General features: G+C 40.5%; 1 protein-coding gene across 1 annotated transcript in view; it reads right to left on the bottom strand.

Moving 5' to 3' along the window:
- DISP1 (dispatched RND transporter family member 1) overlaps positions 1-15,850 on the bottom strand; it is an 85,574-nt gene extending 69,724 nt beyond the window's left edge. The window contains exon 1 of the mRNA XM_062490454.1: positions 15,732-15,850. The gene's annotated coding sequence lies outside the window, so the exon portion shown is untranslated. The remainder of the gene's footprint in view (positions 1-15,731) is intronic.
- Between the last annotated feature and the right edge of the window lie 5,750 nt (positions 15,851-21,600).

Below are 21,600 nucleotides of genomic sequence, written 5' to 3'. Positions count from 1 at the left end.
CTTCTTTCTAGCACAGCAACACATGGAAAAGAGTGACTTCTCATACGCTTAATTCAGAGCTTCACAAAAAAAGAAAAAAAATCACATTCTTACAGTAATTCACTTCATTTTTCTATTTAGGAGATTTTTTTCCCCGAAATTAGAACATGGAATTCTGGTACTCGGTAGCTGGTAATTGCTTTTTTTTTGTTCATCCCAAAAGGAGAAGAAAGGAAAAATACAGGAAAAAAATGCATACTTAAAATTAATACATTCATGTTTCATAAAAAAACTCCAATGCAACATAAAAGTCTTCCAAGGCCTTAGGTCTCTGACCTGGTCACTACTTTATAGATGATGGACATCACATCAAGAGCACCACAAACAAAGAATGCTTTCTCAAAGTTTCAGCTAAATTATCAGTAAAAGCAACAGGAAACAAGATCAGATAGTCCAGGTATTTAAATGAAAAAATATCTGGGAATAATTTCTTATTCCTTTATTTTGTAAATCCACATACCTGCTCTTTATTGCTTTGAGAGAGAAGCACGGCATCTTGTTTATATAGTTATTTCTCTTATGTTGATAAGAGAAGTATGAATTCAACCACACCCTTCAAGAACTTTCAAAAATACCATTTCTCAGTATGAATTTTTCTCAGACCCTGGCAGCCTTACAGAACAGTCACAGCCCCAGCCAGCAAAGAGGTCCTCTCCTGACATTTCAAACAGACACAAAAACGCCTTCATTTATTATACTGACCATACCTGCCTATCACAATTTCTTTCAGACATTCAGCACAGAAGATTAATAAAGAGCATGTGGATCAAACAAGCAATGCCCACTGAGAACAAGAATAACAAATTCCTGCAAGAACACAGTTGGAGATAAGTTCCTGCTATCGAGTACTGTTTGCACAAAGCAGCACAGAAGTGCAAATCACGAACTCCCAGGAGACTCCCATATCCCAACTGCATACAAAGGGAACTTCTAAGTTTTAAAACCTAACCTGTGGTTCAGGACAAACTTCTCAAATATTACTCTTTTAAGCAGTAATACACATTCATTCCTCTCTCAAAGGAAAACAATTACACCAAAATCAGATTACAGAGAAAGAGCAATACTGAAGATTCAAATCTCATAAATTCAGAATATTAAGATTGATTTTTATGGCTCATAGAACAAGCTCCAGTTCTTGCACGTGACAGGGGATCTTTCATGTGAACACACCTCGAGGGTAAACAGATAAATATTTTCCAGCAAAACAGAACTTGAGACTTGCCATATATTGAGCATTTTCACTTTAAAGCCTCATATAATTTAGTTCAGACCATAACCCATATCACATGACCTGTTCCAGAAGAGTAATATGAAAGCAAGGGGAGCTTAAGAACAAGGTGGCTGCTCAGCTTCCTTCACACTGACACACTCAAAGGAGCAATCACCCTTTTTGGAATAAGAGAACAAGATTCTGAGTATCCTTTTTTTTAATCCAACATTTCGCATTTGAGACATTTTCTCACTGGGTGTTAAGGGTTAACCCAAACATATTTAATAGAGATTACTCTGTGAATATTTAGGATCTTGATGGTTGGTAGCTTTGGAAGCTGGCTGTTGGGTCATTTCAAGAGGATTGATGGAAAACGAGGTAATTGAACAGTTGTACACAGCATTTTGGGTTTTCTTCCCTGTCACTAGGGCCAAGTGGCCTTACTATGTACAGAACAGTTCCAGGTATGGGAAATCAACCTATGGGATGACTGAAAAAAACCCAAAAAATACAAAACCACAACACACTAAATAGAAACATGGTGGCTTTTAACCTAAAAATCTGCTTGGAAATTAGGCTTGAACTGCCATAAAAGTGTTCTAAGCCAAAAGCATTTGGTCACTGGTGATTATCAGGAGAAGAGACAGATTGGTATTGTTAAGACAAAATCTAATAAAATGAAATAAGCATGGACTGCAGAAGGCATTCTTCCCCAAGCACTGTAATGTTTTAACACCCTGCTGAGTTTGTACATTTCTGGGATAGGGGCTGTTATTAGAGCAGCATTTGGAGCCAATACTACATCAGGCCTCACAACCTGAAGCTAGAAATTCACTTCTTGGCAATTCCAGTAAATATTCTCACAACTTCATTTAGTCCTGGACACGTCTTCAGATCCGTGCCCGCTTTCTTCCCAAAGAAGCTGAACTTGTGTCAAAGAAAACTGGACTACAGCTTGTCTCACTGCTCTGCAAGGGTTCCTTCCCAGGCACACACTCCTGACTGGATGTTTGGCTACAAGGAAGGACCCAATGAAACTGTATTTCTACAGAGGTGCAGAAAGTACAGACTCCACACTGCTCATTCTGAATTGAAAATGCAGATGTTTAGCAGAGGTGGTGCTTAGCCTGCATGAACCACTCAAGATATTTAGCACTACATCTACAAAAGCAATGAAAGAGCTCTTCTGTGAAACACAAATAGTTTCAAACACAGCTATCTCTGTACCTGTCACTTTACAAAGGCACCTCTTGCTACTGCTATGGATACTAAACCCAGAGAACATCTTGTCACCCTCACCTGGAAACTCAGACCTACTGCATTAAAATTAGCACACTGAGGGTATTTCATTTACACTTTTTAATTAAAAACACACAAGACACTTTTTGTAGAGACATTTCAACGTTTTGGAACACACAAGGTGTAAGACTACCACACTTTTCTCAAAACACTTTTAAAAAACTTTATATGTGAGGTAACTTTAAAAGGTTGACAGCAGAACTCATAGGGGAACCAACTGGCACAGACTGACCATGCCCAGGCTTCTCCCCACTCAAGAAATCACTTTGATTATGAAGTGGAAAGGAACAGAGTCATAGTGGCTGTGGAGTTTCACAATTAAGTTCTCACACAATGTTCACAAAGATCAATTTTACCAAGAAAGCTGCTGCTAATTCTTTTACTCCACTAAGAGTGGTCATCCATTTTTAGCAGCTGCTTCTTTAACAGGTGTTTCTCTCTCACCTTTCACTTTCCACAACAGGACATTCACCTTTTCATTCTTCTGCACTACGTTGCCTCTTGAGTTTTTGCTATTCTTTTGGCTATTTGACCCAAAACTGAACCAAGTGTCCTGCAGCACTTGTTTGTCTCATCCTTAAGGATTGCACAGCTTACAGTAAGACACGAGCAGCACTTAGTGACACCTTCACTGTGACAAACACAGGGTTGGTTTTCCTCAGCTTTCACACTTGCCTGTCCACACCTCTTTCAGTGAGACCTGGGAAAGGAACAAGTTAATGTTTGACTTCTGGTTTAATCGCATACTTTTTCTAGTGGTCACTTGACAGCAGAGTCTGGTGCTGCGCAGGTTGTTTGCATGAGTTCCAAAGTCAGCAGTTTGTATTTCTGAATCAAGATTTGAGAGGTTACATAAACACATTTATCTTTGTGGTCTTTATTTTGGAAGGGGAGAAAAGTAAGTGTGCAACTAGGAAGGAGCAAAGCAGATGACTTGGAAGGCAGAGAACAGATCAAAAACATTTCAAGCTTTGTATTATGTAATAGAAATGCTCTCTCATGGGCATTTCATCTATGCATGCAGGAGTTTTATGGCTTGATTTCCTTGTTATGCCAGTTCTTAGCCAGCAAAAATTCATCATCCCCCTTTTCCAAATCACAGCAAGTGTTTGAACCTCTTTGCTTCGTGCAGGTGCATGAGATGCAGCACGTTTTGCAGCAGCAGTTCCTTAGCTCTAGGTGAGTGCACTGCCTCCCTATTTCAGTGCTGACTGACAGGACTCCGATGCACAACACAGGGCACACAAAATCAGCAGGGTCATTTTACTGCAGAGGGAATAAAGCTACCTGAACAGCTGACAAGCTGATGCAAAGAAAGGATATACAAATGAACGTCTCTGCATTAACTCTTTTCAAAGTGGACATAATTCTCAAAGCAGACAGCAGAATTTACATCTGGCCAGTCAGTTCCAGTGAGAACAGCATCACTTGAAAGAAGAACATGCATTTGAAAATAGCTACCATAAACCTCTACCTCATTCCTCTGTAAATAAACATTAAGAACCTGACATATCCATAGCAACTTATGCTGTGGAAACGAGAATTCAACATAACCTTTTAAAAAATGATGCCAGTTCTTTTACAAAGAATTCATTGAAAGAATTATAAAGCCTGTAGGGTGACACCACAATAATAAATTTAAATGTCTGTGCAGGCCGAACTTTAAACAAGCACCTGCAGGAAGAAGCCTGCAGGGATTTCAGCCTGATGCTACCAGCCTTGGAAAAGGTATTTCATTGCCCTAAAGACCCCACACACCCTCTTACTCTTCAACACTGCTGGTCTGTTGAACCAGAATGACATCATGCAGCACTGCCCTCAGCCTCTAAAGGAACTTAAATTAAAAAATACATCCTTCAGCTGTATTGCTGTATCAATGCTCCAAGACAAACAAGCTTATACCAATGCAGCCTCCTTGCTTAGAAAATAAGAGGACTGGGATTCCAGTAAAACTTAAATTCTGCAATCTTTCTGTATCTTTATAAATCATTAATTAAGTTAAAAAATTACACCATACATCTGAAGTCTTTGGCAAAGGAGCTGTCTTCAACAACAGCAGTAAATCAAAACAGCAAAGGAAGAAAAAAAGAATTTGCATTTTCCATATATAAAGACTAAGGAAAATACCACAGGGTTAAGTATTTTTTAACGTGTCAGAATTTTAAACTATCATTCTTTAACCTAAGAATACTGCAGCAGAAGAATTCAAACACAACTTAGGAATTCATGAATGAAAACCTTGGACTTACATACTAACTTTCAATGAGGAAAGACAAGTCTGAGAGTTTTATCTACACAGCTAAAGACAAAAATTAATCCTTACAGCTTTACATTCTGTGAGTGGAAAAGAGGGCCAGGAATTAAACATGCCCTTCAGCAAATCAAAATTCAACATGTCAAAGATTAAGATGCTGACAGTTCTATCTCCCAGGGTCAAGTTACTGCTACCAGAGTACACTGCCTCTTATTCACATATTTCAATTGCCAGGTTTAGGAAAAAAAAAAAAAAAAGGCATGCAAGATAAAGGCTCCTATCTGCTAATGAGGGAATGGTTGATTTTATATCTTAATTCTGATTTGAAGGGATGAGCTAAGCAGTCTGAAATCGTTAGAATCTGGTATCAAACTTACCACGGGGTTTGAAGAGTCTAATTTCTCCCTCATCCCCAAAGCAATTTTACATATAGCTAGGGAAGAAAGATGATTCTGGAAGTTTGTAGCCATCAGTACACACTTAGTGTATCAACTGGAAGATATTTATAGACATGAAATGGAAGTGAGCCAGAAGATTTATAAAAGTATTTCCCTCTCTCCCCCAATGCAATATTACTTTCTTTGAAGAGCAGGAAGTGGAATGAGGGAGTACAGATGTGTAATTTTGACAGCAAGACCCATTATCACAAAATGAGAAGGTGATTAACATGGGCCCAGTGCCATTAACCACTTTGATACCTTTTTAATTCGAATGTCCCTGCTTTCTAGAACCCCTTCTAGGATTTTCTAATACTCTAATGGTTAGAAAGCAGCTCAATAAATCAGCTAATCCTGCCTCTCAGGACTGAGAGAGAAAAGCATGGTCTAGACATAGTTAATCTGTGCCTTATGAGGCACTCTAGAAATGGCAATACCACAGTCTTCCCAAGCAATCTGTTTCAGTGGGTCACAGCTCTTTCCTAGTGTCCATTTCCACTCTCTCTGTTGCAGTTTAAGCACATTACCAGTGGTTCTGTTGTCAAAGAGACTAGACTGATAAATGCTCTCCATGTTTATACCCGACCTGAAGAAAACTCTTCCTTCCCTCTGTAGTCTTCCATTCCACAAAGGAAACACTTCTCAGTTTTTTTCTGTGAATAAAATATTTACATTTTCAAGATTTCATTCTTCACTTTCTTCTATACTGTCTTGTAATTGAGCTTTTCCTGGGGTGAAATGCTTAAGCCTAGCATGAAAGATTATTATGGGATATGCAGAAACTCATCCTTCTTACATATTACAGTACATCCAAGCTGTTTGCTGCAGCTGTGTTAACAGAATTGTATCTGGCTTCTCGACTGCAACATCCCCAGAACTCTTTGCACAAAACTGATTCTACTCCTCCACAGTCTTCTTGTACAAAGATGATAAATGGAGGATATTGAATCTTGTCCTCATCCAAAAGGCATGGTTTTCTCCTTCCCAGACTGCTTCTTCTCAGTCTTCAAGTCTCTCTGAACCCTGACCACATTTTCCAGCATACTCACCAGCAATTCCAAGCTTGATACCATCTGCTGTTAATATTGCACAGCCTTGACATTTCACTTAAGTCAAAATTAGTGACAGAACCCTGCAGAGAGCATTCAGTCTCCACATCCTCTGGTCTGACAGTGATCCATGAAACTATTTAAGGCTTTTCACCAACTCTATAATATTTAGAGAAATATCCTTGGTTATAATAGAGAAAAAGTCATTAGAATAATTAAATAAACTAAGAACACATTTGTTCCTCCCAAAAAAGACTGGATACCATACCATAAAAGGAGATTTGGCTGGTTGTGAATTTTGACTTGAGAAAATCCACACTTATGTTTATTTAACGTTTTTTGTACTTATTACTTGAAAAAACTTATCCAAAAATGCACATTTGTTGCAATGTTTTTACAAGTGGACTCCAGAACACTTGTGCTTCTTTTCCACTTGACCCACTTAGGCACAGGTGCCAGGCCTGGCTTCTCTCCCTACGTACAGAACTTTATCTGTCTACATGGAAACTGGTAACAGTTCTGTGACCAGGAAGCACGTAAACCAAATAATCCTTTAAGTTTCACCTGTTTTCCAAATTAGCCCTTTTGGAAGTGTTCTTCATCATCTTCATTATATAAGAAAAATTCCTCTCCTTCTGTTTCTGGTGTGTCAGGTGTAACTACAACTTATCCTGCAATAAGGATATATCTGAAACAAGTGTATTAAGCAGTCTAAAATTTTTAAATGTTTTTCTGGGAAGAAAGTTCACTCAAACTTTATTTCCAAAAGCGTTGCAACCAATTGATTTCTTAGAATATTTTCACCACTCAGGTCTTTTATTAGGTGTCTGCACCCCGATTTATAAACACCCAGCAGCACTTCACATTCAAGTTAACAACAGTCCAGCTGGTGCACATGCCACCATGCCTTGAGCTCGTTCTGTGTAGCCTCCTGCCAGGACCTTACAAGGACAAAGGATGTCCAGTCACTGGAGCACAGCTGCTGCACACAGCAGCCACATCTACACCTAAAATTACTTGATATTGTTAATTACGGACACCCGCCCAGGAAGCTGTCTGTACATGTCTGAATTCACTGGAAGGAGGTAACTGTAAGGAAAGAAGAACTTAAGCAGTGGAACAAAGCACTGTCCCTTCTCCATGGAATAGCCATGATTGCTTGTTTTGGCCCATGGATTGTTACACAACACAGCACACCATGGAAGGCTACCCAGAAGCAGCTCACAGAAGAGATAACCACATGCAATTAAGAACTACCAAAATATTTACTTAATTCAAACTTCTCATTTGCTGCATTTTTGTTTTCCACTCTGCTCCAGTCATTCTGCTCAATGCTGTAATAAAATGGGGAAAATTCGTAACACAAATATGAACACCAATTTCCAGAAAAGACAAACAAGATACCACAGAACATCCTCTTAACAGGGCTGATGCCTTAAAGAGTAAAGTAGTACAACTGCTTTGACCTATCATTCAGATCCATTATTATCAGCTAAATTTTAACCCATTACCTTTGACACTAAGGCACTAACCACTAGAGCCTTCCCTGAACCAGAGAGGGCAGTGATGACAGGCACAGTACATAACAGAGAGCTCACAAAATTGAAAATTCATCTCAGAGTCTCATAATCCCATTATTATGGCTTCAGTTTGGGTGTTTTACAGATTTTGCAGCCTTCAGTTTGTAGGTTCTACAGGTTTAGCATCCTAAGTTCTAAAATCAGCAAGGAACTTGAAACAGCATACTCAAATTGCCTTTAGGGGATAGAGGCTAAGATGCCAATTTAAGAAAAAATAAAATCTTATTTGGCACAAGCAAACAAATGCACTCTCTCTTGCTTAGATAGTAAATAAAAAAAATAGAAAATCTTGTCTTTTTTGAAGTCAGTAACTTCTTTTTTGTGTATACAATTAGTCAAGCCCTAAAAAAAGAGAAGCTAAAGAGCTTCACAAAACAAAAAAATCTAACAGAGGGACAAGCCTTTCCCAATCCATTCAACATCACACATCAGTGATCAAAATCCATTTCAAAAAAAGTAATTAAAACCTCTTTCAGTTTTGCCAGAAAGCAGTTTGGTTTGTAGAACTCAGCCATATACAGGGCACTAACAAACTACCATGTGACACTCTTATGGTAAGGCCACGGGGGAAAAAAAAATAAAGAAATCTGTCTGGAGTTTGTGTTGGCCAGGCAAATCAACATACTTAGCCATAACTCAACTGCACTACTCACAAAGCAAGTAACTGTTTTCCCACTAATGCCATCTCTACCATTTCTAACAGAGAACAAGTTGCCAAAGTACTCTGTTTGCAGCAGATCAAACTGGCTTTGCTTGACAGTAAAGAAAAGCAGAGAAAAGCAATTTACTGATGCAACATTTAAGCAGTAACAAAAAAAGAAACCCCAGTTACAGCTCTCAGTCAACCACAACTACTTTTTCCAGCTGTCTTGGTGTATAAACATTATTACACCATGACATTTCCAAAACCCTTAAAGCAAATCTTGCCTTTTCAGTTCGTGAAGTTTCACTGTCACAGAAAATACCCGATGACTAATTCAGACCCAGAAAGCATCTAGGACCATTCAGGATCTTGGACTTCACTGCCACAGAAGCGAGTTCTAAACTATATTAATGATCTTAGTTTTAGTTTTAAAATAGATTTTGGTTTTAATTCCATTATGTTTTTATAAAGGTATCAGCATGACATACATTTCACAGGACTTAACTTCAAAGGGTTAAGATTAAGTTACTGAATTCTTACAATACCTGCTGTAGTTTTTTATAGTATTAAAGAAGCTATCAACAATAAGTGAGAACATATGTTAAAGACTCTGGTAAAATTTATCCAAAAGGCAAAAATTCCCTTCAGCTTTATATAATTATTTAGAACAGCATACATATTAAAGAAAATATTTAACTTACTTGCATATTCAAAGTTTGTGGCATAGCACTCTGTAATTTTCTAAGCCCAAAACATCATAACCACAGCAATATTTAATTAATTACCTAGCTCTCAAAATCCCCCTCTTCCTTCCTCCCACCCAAAGATATCTCCACATCACCCAGTTTTTGATGCAACTTCAAGAACTGCTGCCAAGAGGGGTGTTTCAATATTAAATACTTTTACCATTAGAAATGGATCCTATCAGCTGCATTGCTGAGCACAGCAACTGCTTTCAGTAAATACAACAGGGAGAAAATTTCTAAGTCTTTTAAGTTCACATCAAGTCTAAAAGCATCTTCAATCTAAGCCTATAAGTATCAAGCACCCTCTAGGTCTTTCAACAAGTAACAGGAAAGTGCAAAACTTGGAAGACCACAAATGAGGCTTTGCAAAACAAAACAAACAAAACAAAAAAAAAAAAAAAAAAAAAAAAAAAAAAAGCAAAAAAAAACAAAAAAACAAAAAAACCCCAAGCTTTAATTCCAACAGCACCCCGAAGCACAAGTGTAATCTGAGCTCATTCCACTCACATTCCAGGTAGAATGGATTTTGTGTTTACAAAACCTGTCCTCTCAAATCTCACTACCAAAGCTCCATCCTGTCTATAAAGACTTAATCACAAACACTTCATGAAAGGCAGCTCTTTGGCAAATGAATCACCTCTAAATTAAAACACAGAAAAATTATGTTCACATAAATATGGTACTGGAAAAGAAGCCTTAAAGAGAGATGCATTGAAAGAAACAATTTCTTAAGTCAGTCACTTTATATCTAAAATAGTTTTCAAGCATATTCATTGACCAGACATATACATGTCACAGGAAGATGATGCTGTACTTAAACTTTGAAACCTGAAACAATTCTCCTCGAGACTCTCTCCAAACACTCGGTAACAGCAGGCAGGACACTTTTAAAAAGCAAGGCACAAGCCCAATATTAGCTGTGGCAATAAACCTTAGGGTTCAGCTCCAGCAGGCACGTCTTATCTCATGCAAGGATGGCAATGGCATAGGGAAATACCAGGAAGTCTAAAACAAGGCTGTTTACAGCCCCTGACCAACCCTGGCTACATAAAGAGGAAAGATAAGAATTAAAGCTCTAGGAGGAGGAGATATTCTTGTCAACCCAGGAATAACAATAGTTTAATTTCTAAACATTCTGGCTCTGCACAAGAAAGGAGTATTGCTGAGCATGCAGGCTTTACCCAGGAGCATAAGTGTTTTCAGATGACAAGGCAAACATTTTCCCTTATTAAAGCCTATCTCCCTCCCATTTTATCTGCATGTGAAGTTCATTAACAAGGAGAGACTACACAAGACTAAACCACAGTTTCCATCTGCAATTAGTTATGACTTAATTCAGTCAATTTTATTAATTTGTGTTACACAGCACAAGAGTTATGTTGTACTATAGACAGCACAAGAATGTTTTTATCATGCTGTGTTTGTCTGTTCCTACAAAAACAACAATGCTATACATAAAGATACACAGCAAGACCTTTCTTCAGAGACTTGAATTCAGAAAGCTGATGTTATTTCCAGTCAAGTGTTGACTGTACCAACCCACCAGAAACCAAGTTTTTCATGTCTCCCATAGAGAATAAAGATGGAGGGAAGAATAAGAACAGGGAGGGCAGAAAGGATGCTTCTTTCACAGTTTCTATAAGCTGTGCACACTGTGAGCAGCACTCTGGGCTGTGCATCACTGAGAACACCCATCATGGCACACAAACATGTCCCTCTTGAGGTTGCCACACAGCTTCTCTCATGTGGGGCTGCAAGTCTTAAGCTGTCTCCATACCACAAGACCCCTGGATCCCCACCTCAGCACTGAGGTTCTCCCCCCTCACAGCAATCGACTCCACATGCCCCTATTCTCATTTTTCTTCCACACACTCCAAGAACATGCACCTTTATAGTCACTAATCCTTTTTCTGGTTCCTTTCAGATGTATTTCTACTTAATTTCCAATGGCACTTTCCTGCCTAGTTTCTTTCTCTGTCCCTCCTCAATGCCATCTTTACTAACCAGAAAACTTTACGCTTGCAAGGTCTACGCTGCTCTACAACACCACCAGCAACCTTTAGTCTTCTGATCCCTGGCTTTGCCCCATTCCATTTCCCAGCACCACTTTTGTTGCTTTTCTTTGCCCCACTCCCCTGACTTGATTGCTTCCACTTCTAGATCTCCTTCCAAGATCACCATCTGACACTGGCTCCCCTTCCAGCAACTTTCCTAGATAGGTTTATTTTTGTTAATATTGCATGCTGAAGAACCTCCCACAGAGAAACTTAAGCTGCTATTTATAAGCATAGAGTAATGGTCAGCTTAAAAAACACAGGATTTTTCACCTTTATAAAACTGCTTCATAAACAGCTCCAAGCTTTCCAGCCAAAGACTCCTCTGTGTTATCCAAGCTTTCACCAGTGCAGCTGAACTGTGCTCCTTGATGCCCAGAATGTTCTCAGAAGCTCTTGATTTTAAATCTTAGAATCATTACAGTTGGAAGAGACCTCTAAGATCATCAAGTCCAACCATTAACACTGCCAAGTCGACCACTAAACCCTGTCTGTAAGCACCACATCCACATGTTTTTTGAACACTTCTAGGGATGACTCCATCACTTCCCTGCGCAGCTTTTTCCAGTGCTTGACCATCTTTTTAATGAAGACATTTTTCCTAATACCCAATCTAGACCTCCTCTGGAGCAACCTGAGGCTGTTTCTTCTTGTCCTATCACCTGGTACCTGGGATAAAAGACCAACTCTCATCTGTCTACAACTTCCTTTCAGGTGGTCATAAAAAGCAGTAAGTAAGGTCCCCCTGGGCCTCCTTTTCTCCAGACTAAACAACCCCAGTTCCCTCAGCCACTTCTCATGTGACAGATAAAATTCACACTTTTTTGATTACTGCAGGCCTCAAAAAATCAGAATTCAGATGGAAATTTCCTGTGGCTGTTGTATTAATGTCATGACACATTTAACAACAGCACTAATGCATCATACCTCAAGAAGGAAACCCCTTAAAAGGGTATGACACTGAAAAAGGGGTCTCCCTTTTATAGAAAAGCTAAAAAGTATTTTGTTTGCCACAGAATTGATCTGTTGATCAATTAGTTACATTAAAAAACTTCAGTGTCAAACAAGAAGTTACAAATTTTTACTGCTTTAGCATTACAGTCTCCCTGGAACAAGTGATTTAGAGGCTACCATCTACTCTTACACCAAAGTTAAAGAAACCTGCTTTTTTTTTTTCTCTTTTAATATAAGAACATTTTCACACCTTCCCATAGTATTTAATTTTTGCTGCACTTCACACCAAAGCCCTGCTGACTTTGTAAAAACCACCTACAGGAAATCACACTAAACTCAGAAATACCATATGGCTGCTGAATGAGAAAATGGTTAAGAAACCAAATTAATGCCACTGATCACTTGAAAGAGAGATAGATGTAGGCTTGCTAATTACTTGAGGTGCTTATTATGTATTTCAAAGTTTGAAAGTAATTCTATCCTTCTATCAAAGCCAGTAAATCAATCATCTCTGTTAAAAGCTTAGAGAAAAAGTCAAGCTTACTGCCCAAATAAATCTATGGTCAACATATGAGAAACATTACTATGAAAGCCATTCAAAAAGCCTCCTCATGGGAAAGGGTAACATTATGAGAACTAAGTGTTTTCACATGTTGTTTTTACCTTTGTTCTTTCAAAGTCTTACTTTTCACCTCTTCAAGATTTTTTTTGGAGGCTACTAATCTGAATTCCACCTCTTTCTTCTCAAGGTCCCTTGGGACTGCTTCTCCCCCATCACTGATCCTGCTACAGTAATTCTCTGAGCAGTCAAAAATAGCTTCACATGGCATGCTCCAACAGGGCCAGGAATCTGTGATGGCAGTGCATTTGGAAAGGAGGAGTGAAAAAAACTGAAGTGAAGAGAAAAAGAACACCTTCTCAGCAATGTTGTGAGTCTATACGCTAAAGAAAGCTTCATCCTCAAGTCATGTCTCCTGTGCCCTACCTGGGCAAGAGAAGGCAAATCAATTGAAGCAAAGGTACGGATTTCAAATTGAAGCAAAGGAAAGCCCAGCCACTGACACTGCCCTCTCCCAGGTGCCTTGAAGGCAAACAGAAGGCAAACTGTGGCTTTATTTATCACTTCATATAACCTGCAAACAACCTTAACTTCGCTACAATGAGTTCAAAAGCAGGCTAAATTAATGGAAAACCCAACCATTATGTTTTATTCCCTACATATACCTTGTGTCCCTCGAAAGGGGAAAAAGCCCCTCCTGAGTCATGGCACAAAGCTCCAAATCCTAAGACACCCTCCCAGACTTTGCCCCACTCTGGTGTCAAGCCCCCACTTCAACATCCATCTACTTTTAACCAACATGCACGTTTAAGCTTCTAATCTCAAAATAACTAAGTCCTCCAGCTAGGCTATGATATTACTACAGGATATAACTCCCTTCACTCTAAAGGAGGAGAAAAATCTTCCCGTGGAATTTGATTGTTCTTTCTATTTAATGACCACTAAAATATCCAACACTACAACAATGGCAAAGTTCAGAGACTCTCTTCTGAAACAGAACATGAGTGCCAAAGGCTGTTTTGTTTTCTTACTGTAACATTTAAAGATAATTACTTAAGAAAAAAAAAAAAGCTTAAGTAATTATCCAGCCCCAGCTGGATGTTTGCCTCTTTAATTTATATTTCAATTTACACAAGCATTCAGCAATCAGCATGGCAGTCCCCCAGTACTAGTTAGAGTTTTTGGGAGCTACTAAAAAACTAAAGATGCACAAGTTGTTTATTCTGCATTCAGAGAAAAATATAAATATATGTAAAATAAATAGAATCTGTAAATGTTATATACATTCTAATATGGTGTAGAGGTTTGATTACAAGCTTAACCATCTGCCACAAGAGACTACAAATCACAGAATCTCCTGGGGTGGAACAGAACCACAAGAATTATTCAGTCCAACTCCTGCACAGGACAGCCCCAAGAATCATACTGTGTGCCTGAAAGCACACTTCTTGAACTCTGGCAGCCTGAGTGCCATGCCAATATTTGAAGTATTTATATTTTTCAAATACACTTTTCCCTGGTGCCACCTTGGCAGTTTGACACTGGATCTCTTCCACATCCATCCCTACAGGCTGCTTGCTTCAGGCTTTTATTCCTTTGTCCAGTTAAGAAATTACTTATTCCTTCCAGTCTCAATTGGAAGCCATCTGCTTCCTGGCACCTATTTTTGCCTATAGTTCCACCAGTCAACACTATTAAAGCTGAGCACTTTTATAAACCCACTGACAATCCAGATGCTTTGTCCTAAAAGTGTGTGTTACTACTTCACAGGTTTGTTCAAGCCAGCTATTCTATAACAAGCTAATTGCAATTCTGGATCAGAGTTTTTGTTCACTTAAATCACACACATGCTTACAGACACGCTTTGAGTAACTACAGCTCTTCATCTCTCTCCCGAAGAGCTGGTTTCATTTACATCCATACAATGTGAACCATCAACCATTCTGCAAAAATGTGTTTTTCCATCTTCTCCAGAGGCTGAGAAAAAGAGATGGAGCGTCCTATTGCCATACTCACAGAAAAGTTTTTCATTCAACTTCTAGTATCCTCTCAACCTCTGCTAGGACGAGGACGTGCAGAACTAGCAGGTGAGCTCTCCCTGATGGAGAAACTAAGCCATTCCCAAAGCGGGGTACAGCGAGAGCTCCTGCACTGGCTACAGGTGCCATCTCCACAGAAAACATGGGAACTGGTTTCTCGCACCGAATCCAGAAACTGAGGAGGCTTCCACACCCTTCTGGACAGAGCTCTGCCCTAGGTCCCTCCAACACACCTCCAGCATTTTCCACCGCCGCTGGAAGGAATGAGCAGCCGCATCACAACATCGGTTGTGCGGCCACAAGTCAGGAATTGCCGTATCCTTATTTCCCAAGACAAAGGGTGCCATACGAGCTCCCTTTCGAAACCACTGCCCGCAGACCTGCTCTCAAGGAGTCTTTGCTCCTAACAAATAAAACAGGCAACTACAAGCACCGTGTGTCTGAACAAAGGGCAGGAGCACACGAAAGGCTGATCGCATCTCAACCCGTACCGAACGAAAAAAGTTAGGTGCTTAAACACCTTTAAATAAAGAGAGGGGGAGGGCGGGGGAAGGCCCCAGGTCGCATCAAAATAAACACAAAAGATTCAGAAGTGAAGGTGAAGAATTAACTCATTTTTACAAGACATTTTAAGGTACGGCTCAGCCGTCAAAAGGGGCACCTCGGCCCCCGGCAGGGCTATCCCCCGCGGCGGCTCCATCGCTGTCCCGCTGTCCCGCGGCTCCCGGACCGGGGGTTCCTCCCCCCGCTACGCGAGCGCGGGGCGGCCCCGCCACCTCCATCCCGGCGCCGCCGGCCCGACCTGGTAGCTCGGCGGCGCGGAGAGACCGCCCCGCGGGGCCCGCCCACCCCGCCGGGCTCCTCTCACCTCGCGACCTGGCGGCTGCCGGCGGCGCGGGCCCGGAAGCGGCGGCTGCCCGTCGTCGCGGGCCGGGCGGCGGCAGGAAGCGAAAGGCGGCCGCGGCGTCCCCACCGTGGCGCAGTTACCATGGGACGGACGCCCTCTCCCGCTCCCTCCGGAAGTCACCGCCGGCGGGGCGGGGGAAGGCGGGGCGACCGGCGCCGCCATCTTGAGCGTGGCGCCCGGCCCGGCTCCCGCCGGGCGCCATCTTGAGCGTGGCGTGGGGCTCGCCTGAGGGCCCGCCCCGCCTCCGGCCCCCGCCCCGCTCCTCGGGTAGGAGCTGCGGTGAGCGGAGCGTGACCAAACCCCCCAAAGAACCACAGTCGAATAGCCACACTTTAAGAAATGTATCGGAACTGTGGGAAAGTAGTGTCTGGGGTTGGAAGGATTCCGCTTTAGTGTAAGGAGATTACACCGCGAAGGCCACGGTGGCACGCAGACAGTTCCATCCTGGCAGTGACGCAGATCAGAGCCCACGCGATGGACCACCCTTCATCTCTAAAAACACGTCACTGTTGTATATGAAATTGTACATAAGAAACAACATTATCCATATGGATAAACCCGGTGCTGAATTCCTAGGAGAAGCTTGATCCAGACGTGATTGTGCCACTTTGTGTTAAAGGCTCAGTTTTTAATTACATGATTGCGTACTATTCTGTCCCAAAACGTGTCTTTCTCATTTAGCACACGGAATGGGCCGAAATACGGACGTGGAGTTTCCTAACCTTTGAGCGCTTCCTTTCGCAGTCAGAATGAAAGTACGCCTTTGTAATTTTTAAAACCATAGCAACACATGGGATGATCTGCAGTGATCCCTTGCACATGATGAGCTGTTTCACATTCATCCTGTCCTGAGGGTAATTGGTTCTCTAAAAACCCTTCTGAAGCCTGTGAAACACCCGGGTCAGGCTGCTGATAGTTGGAGAGCCTGAGTCAGGTTCCAATTCCTTCCTTCCACTTCCTTCCTTGGTTCATTTGGAGTGGTTTTTATTGAGGGCTCCTTGTGATCTCCGCTTCTGACTCCGGTTCAGGCCTCCTCCTGAACACCACCGCTGTGTCTCCTCCGTCAGCCCAAGGGTTTGCCTTTGTCAGATGGGGCAGAACCAGAGCACAGTGATATGCTGTGAAAGTTGGTGGATTTAACACTGTCAAGTTTGGGACTAGAACTGCACTCAAGGAGTGCTGTGGTGACAGGGAGGGAGCACGTGAATTCTGGAGGAGACGTTCCTGAAGTTCCATTTCCCCCATCTGCAAAGGGACTTTGCTGTCAGCCCTGATCATTTAATATCATGCTCTGTCACTTCATCTCTAATTGCACCAATTTCTTCCATAGACTCGAGAAATAACTGAGTTATGCCATAAAGCTTCTGTATTTCCTTTGACTCTTTTCTGTCTTTCTTTCTTCCCCCCACAGAATGGATTACAGGATATCATTTATGCTGCGGCAATCCTCCATTGAAGTACTCAAGAATGTAAGACTTGTTTTCCGTACCCCAGCTCCTGTCTTTCAGTGCCATCTAGTGCCCACGCATGGAAGAGATGGTGTAATTAATCGAATTTCTCCTCATCAGCTCGATTTGCTATAATTAATGCATTTTGGAAACTGATAGAAGGCACCAGTAGAAGTTATATTAATACAATGCTTATCTATAAATCTAGCGATATATAAATTCATATTTTTATTTTATGGCACTAAATTCTGACACAGATCTCTTTTGCACTAATTAAATTAAAATCAATAGCACTCACAAATCAAACATATATATATATATATCAGTTATTTACTTTTGGCTATGCTTTTCTCTGTAATTAATTAGATTGCTTTGGGAAATAGTGGTCTCATTTTTAAAAAAGTACTGAAATAATTTATCACCTTGCTTCATTTTCATCTCTGTTGAGAAGGAGTAGCCCCCCAGATCCGAACCCAATTACAATTTTATTTACAAAGTAAATCTGCAAGTCTTGGAGTAAAAGGTCTTTCTGTCCATCTACAGAAAGGAACAAGGTGGTTTTTGAAACAAGGAAGGGACAAAAAATGAAGGGTTATCCAGAGATCATCTGACTTCAGATTGTTATATTTTATCCCTTCATGACTTTCTTTACAGTGATGGCTAGTTTTATTCTCATCAGCAGTGAAACAGTTCTTAACCTTGAAATACCCTTGGCTGCCTTTTACTGTAACACATAAACTTGAGAGATGCACATGAGGGAGTTACGTCATCTCCCCATATTACTGCAAAGAAAGCACTTAATGGTCAGTACAGATAATTCCCCCTTGAGGATCTCAGATTTTAAATTAAGATACAAATTGTGGGTGGCAAATACAACAAAAGGAATTTGAATACAGAATTCTGTACGATAGTCTTGTCCATATTCATATCCCTGTTTATATGTAAGAAATCTTACCCCATTTCCTACCTGGACATGAAAGAACTGGAAAATCACTATTCTCTGAATTAGTCCAGCTAAAAAGGAAACAAAACAAGGTGCTCAGCTGCTTTCATTCTAGTAAAAATCTAATTTAATTAGAGCAATTTCAGATCACAATTCTGACAGCTGTGTTTATCACACTTACTTCAAAAGATAGAAATTAGCATTGACTGACATTAGCATCAAAGCTTATTTATTCACCCGCCCACATCCTAGCAGCCCTTCTGAGTTTGTCTGTTTATTTAGCACTTTAATAACACCACAGTAAATAAGATTTCATTTCAGAGCATGCATGTTTTTTTTGTCAAAGCATTTAGTGCAGGCTTGTTGGAATACCATGGTAGAGCCCCTCTTTGCAGGTTTGATGAAACAGCACTGGGTGTTCTCCAGAAAAAGCATTTTAAATGGTTAACAAGGACATAGGCTGTGATCCATAATTTATTTTTCTTTCTTTTTTGTCAACAACTAGAAAAATATCTGTCTTTCAGCAGTAGCCAGAGACAACCTGTCAATCCTTAAGCTGCAGAAGACTGTCCAAGTCTGCCAAAAGCTTGGATGGGGTGGAAATGGAGCCTCCTGTGGACATGACCCAGACAGAAATGGCTGACCACAGGCCTCCTCTGTTATGTTTTCTTTACTTATGAAATCAGAAGAAAAAGCACAGCTCTGTGAGCAAAGGGGCAGTGTGGGCATTTTCTGCCTTGCAGTGAAACACCAAAACTAATGAGGGAAATAGCTGTTCCTTCCCAAGGTCTATCATGCACAGTCAGGACAGTAGTCTCCCCTAGACTGTGCTAGCAGCCTTAGCTGAAACAAAAAAATCAGAGCCCTCACTGAAAGATGTCATTCAGAACATGAACAAGGAACAGCATAGCTGTAAAATACTCTCTCCAGTGAGTATATGGTTCTAAAGAGAAGTCAAATTTATTTTTTTTTAAACCAGAAAACACAGAGACTAAATAACGGGAATAAATTCCACTGCTTTTACCACAGAATTGCTTTCTCAAATCCGGAGACTTAATGTGCAACAGAATTATCATAAGACAACAATTTGGTGTAATGGAAATAATTTCATTTTTGGTTTTTCATCCAGCAGTGCAGACAGGCCTGTGGAGTGTGCTATCTTAGCTAGAGCACTTACTGAGTCTGACCACTGGTTTATACAGCAGGAGCTGAAAAGTGACAAATTCGACTCTCCAATTCTGAAAGTAGGAAAAACCAAAAATGCCAAGGAAATGAGACGCTCAGCAGCTGGTTGGTGAGACGGAGAGATTAAAAATTCACAACTTTCAATCACTCACAGCACACGTTATGCAGAAAAAGACTGAAATCCCAGTTTTGCTTTGGAGGTTGTGTCACTTCCAGTCTTTCCTGTGAGACTCAAGCTTGGCTTATGGTGGTGATTTGCATGTGGATGAATGAAACTTCTGCTTTCAGGGATTATATTCCTGTCTTGGTTTTCTCTAGTTGAGAGAGAAAACAGCTTTTGGGAGGATATAAAATATCCCCATGCTCCAAACCATTACACCCAGACTCACTTTGTTTTTTTAAATAAAAGGAGGAGAAAGGAAAAAGGTAGGGGAGGCAACAGCATTAACACTGATTTGCATTTTCAACTGACAGCCCAGTGGCTGGAAAATTTTGTTTATTCTGTTTAGCTAGCCAGAAACCATGCAGGCCCATGTAAACCCAAATTTTGGACATGCTTTTTCTCAATTACCATGAAAATGTCACGGAAAAGCAGAATTTAAATATCCCTTCAAAAACACATACAGAAAACTTGTCTTTACACAGTCCACTCTTCCAGTGGTTTCCCTCCCTTTCTTCAGGCATACCAGCAACCAAAAATGTACAACAATGGTAAGAGTAGCTTAGGACAATATTCAGTATTTCATTGGAGATTATTACAGCAGCATATCAACTAGGATAAGAGTATTCTTCTTTTATTAGATTAGTTGATCTATAAAGCAAATCTACCTTATGAATACTGACCAACCCTTTAATCTGCAACAAAAATATGGAACCTGGAGAGCAAGAATTAAGAAAATCACTATTAATAATGTTCAACTACTTGCTTTGCTGAATATAGGTAAATCTTACGTATTTCCAGTCAGCCAAAGTTCTTTTTCCCAGACCAAAAGAGGAGTCTGCAGACTGGTTTAGGGACATCAGGATATTGAATTCCTTTGTAACGGCCCAAGCAGGAAGTTTTCCATATTCAGAAGCTCCAAGACCCATGCATCAGAAAATAAGAGCTTCAGTTAATGGCAATCAGATGACAAGCTCCAGCAATCCCTTTAGCTTAAATAAAGCAGCAGGTGCCACCGAGGTCATGTTCTTCCTTACAAAACTCCCTTTTCTCTTCCATGGTTGTGGTTTTTTTCTGCTGCACACTAAATCTTGCTGGCTGGGCAAAGGGAGGGGATGTGTTGCGCCACAAGTGGGTAAGAGTTCACTCCAAGCCTATTAAGTTACTTTAATCAGAGATACATTAGAATAGCAAGTTTTTTGGTGTTAGTTTTTGAGACACTTCTTGGGTCACATTCTGAAACTTCATTAATATGTGAAAAAGCACGTTGTGAGAAACCCATTGTATTCTTTGTTGGTCTTCAACACTCTGTACCTCAAGGTGTCTTTTGTCACCAAAAAAAGTCCATGTCATTTCCCTCAGAGCTTTCTCTACTACTTCCATGCTCCTGAAGATAAACCAGTAAAATACTCATTAGATAAAAGGCAACTAATGTAGGTGTCTTCTGTTAGAAACACTTAAGAAATTATAATTGTCCCAGTGCTTCCACTTACCTTGCACTGAGACTCCATCCCATAAGGCTGATTTATGGCTGTAGCTTATGTGGTGAACAGTGACAAGACATTTGCAGTATCAGAAGCCACAAAACACAGTTAAATCTTGAAATGCAACAGTGTGGAAACACCATCAGCAAACCTGCTGTTACATCTTGGAAATAAACCAATTTTGCTTTAGCAGCAAAGAGCTGCAAGAAATTGTATTAGAGCAGGGAGGGTGAGCTGCAATCACTACTGGCTCGTGCGTCAAGAATCCAATTCCTGTGCTACCCTTTTCCTCTCAAGCTACTCCCTCCACTAAGCAAGCGTGCTGTTAAATAGGTTAATGTATCAAAGGTTCCTATTTAAGTCTTGTTAAAGAGAAATAAGAATAGAATTTGATGGACAAGAACCAAACTCGAGGGAAAGATCTCAGAATACACTGTCAGAGCTGAGGTCCTGTTTTAAAATTCAGTTGCAACACACATAAAACTTGGAAAACTACACTACCAGTTTTAGATATTGCTTTTCTAAAGCAGACATTCACTTTAAAGCACAAACCAGCACAAGCTGACACTTCAGGCTTTCAGGGAAATTGTGTCGCACCTATATTGCAAGA

This window comes from Cinclus cinclus, chromosome 3, assembly GCF_963662255.1.
Source record: "Cinclus cinclus chromosome 3, bCinCin1.1, whole genome shotgun sequence".
Taxonomy (NCBI): Eukaryota; Metazoa; Chordata; class Aves; order Passeriformes; family Cinclidae; genus Cinclus; species Cinclus cinclus.
The sequence above is the reverse complement of the archived record's forward strand: the minus strand, read 5'-3'. Positions and strand labels throughout refer to the sequence as shown.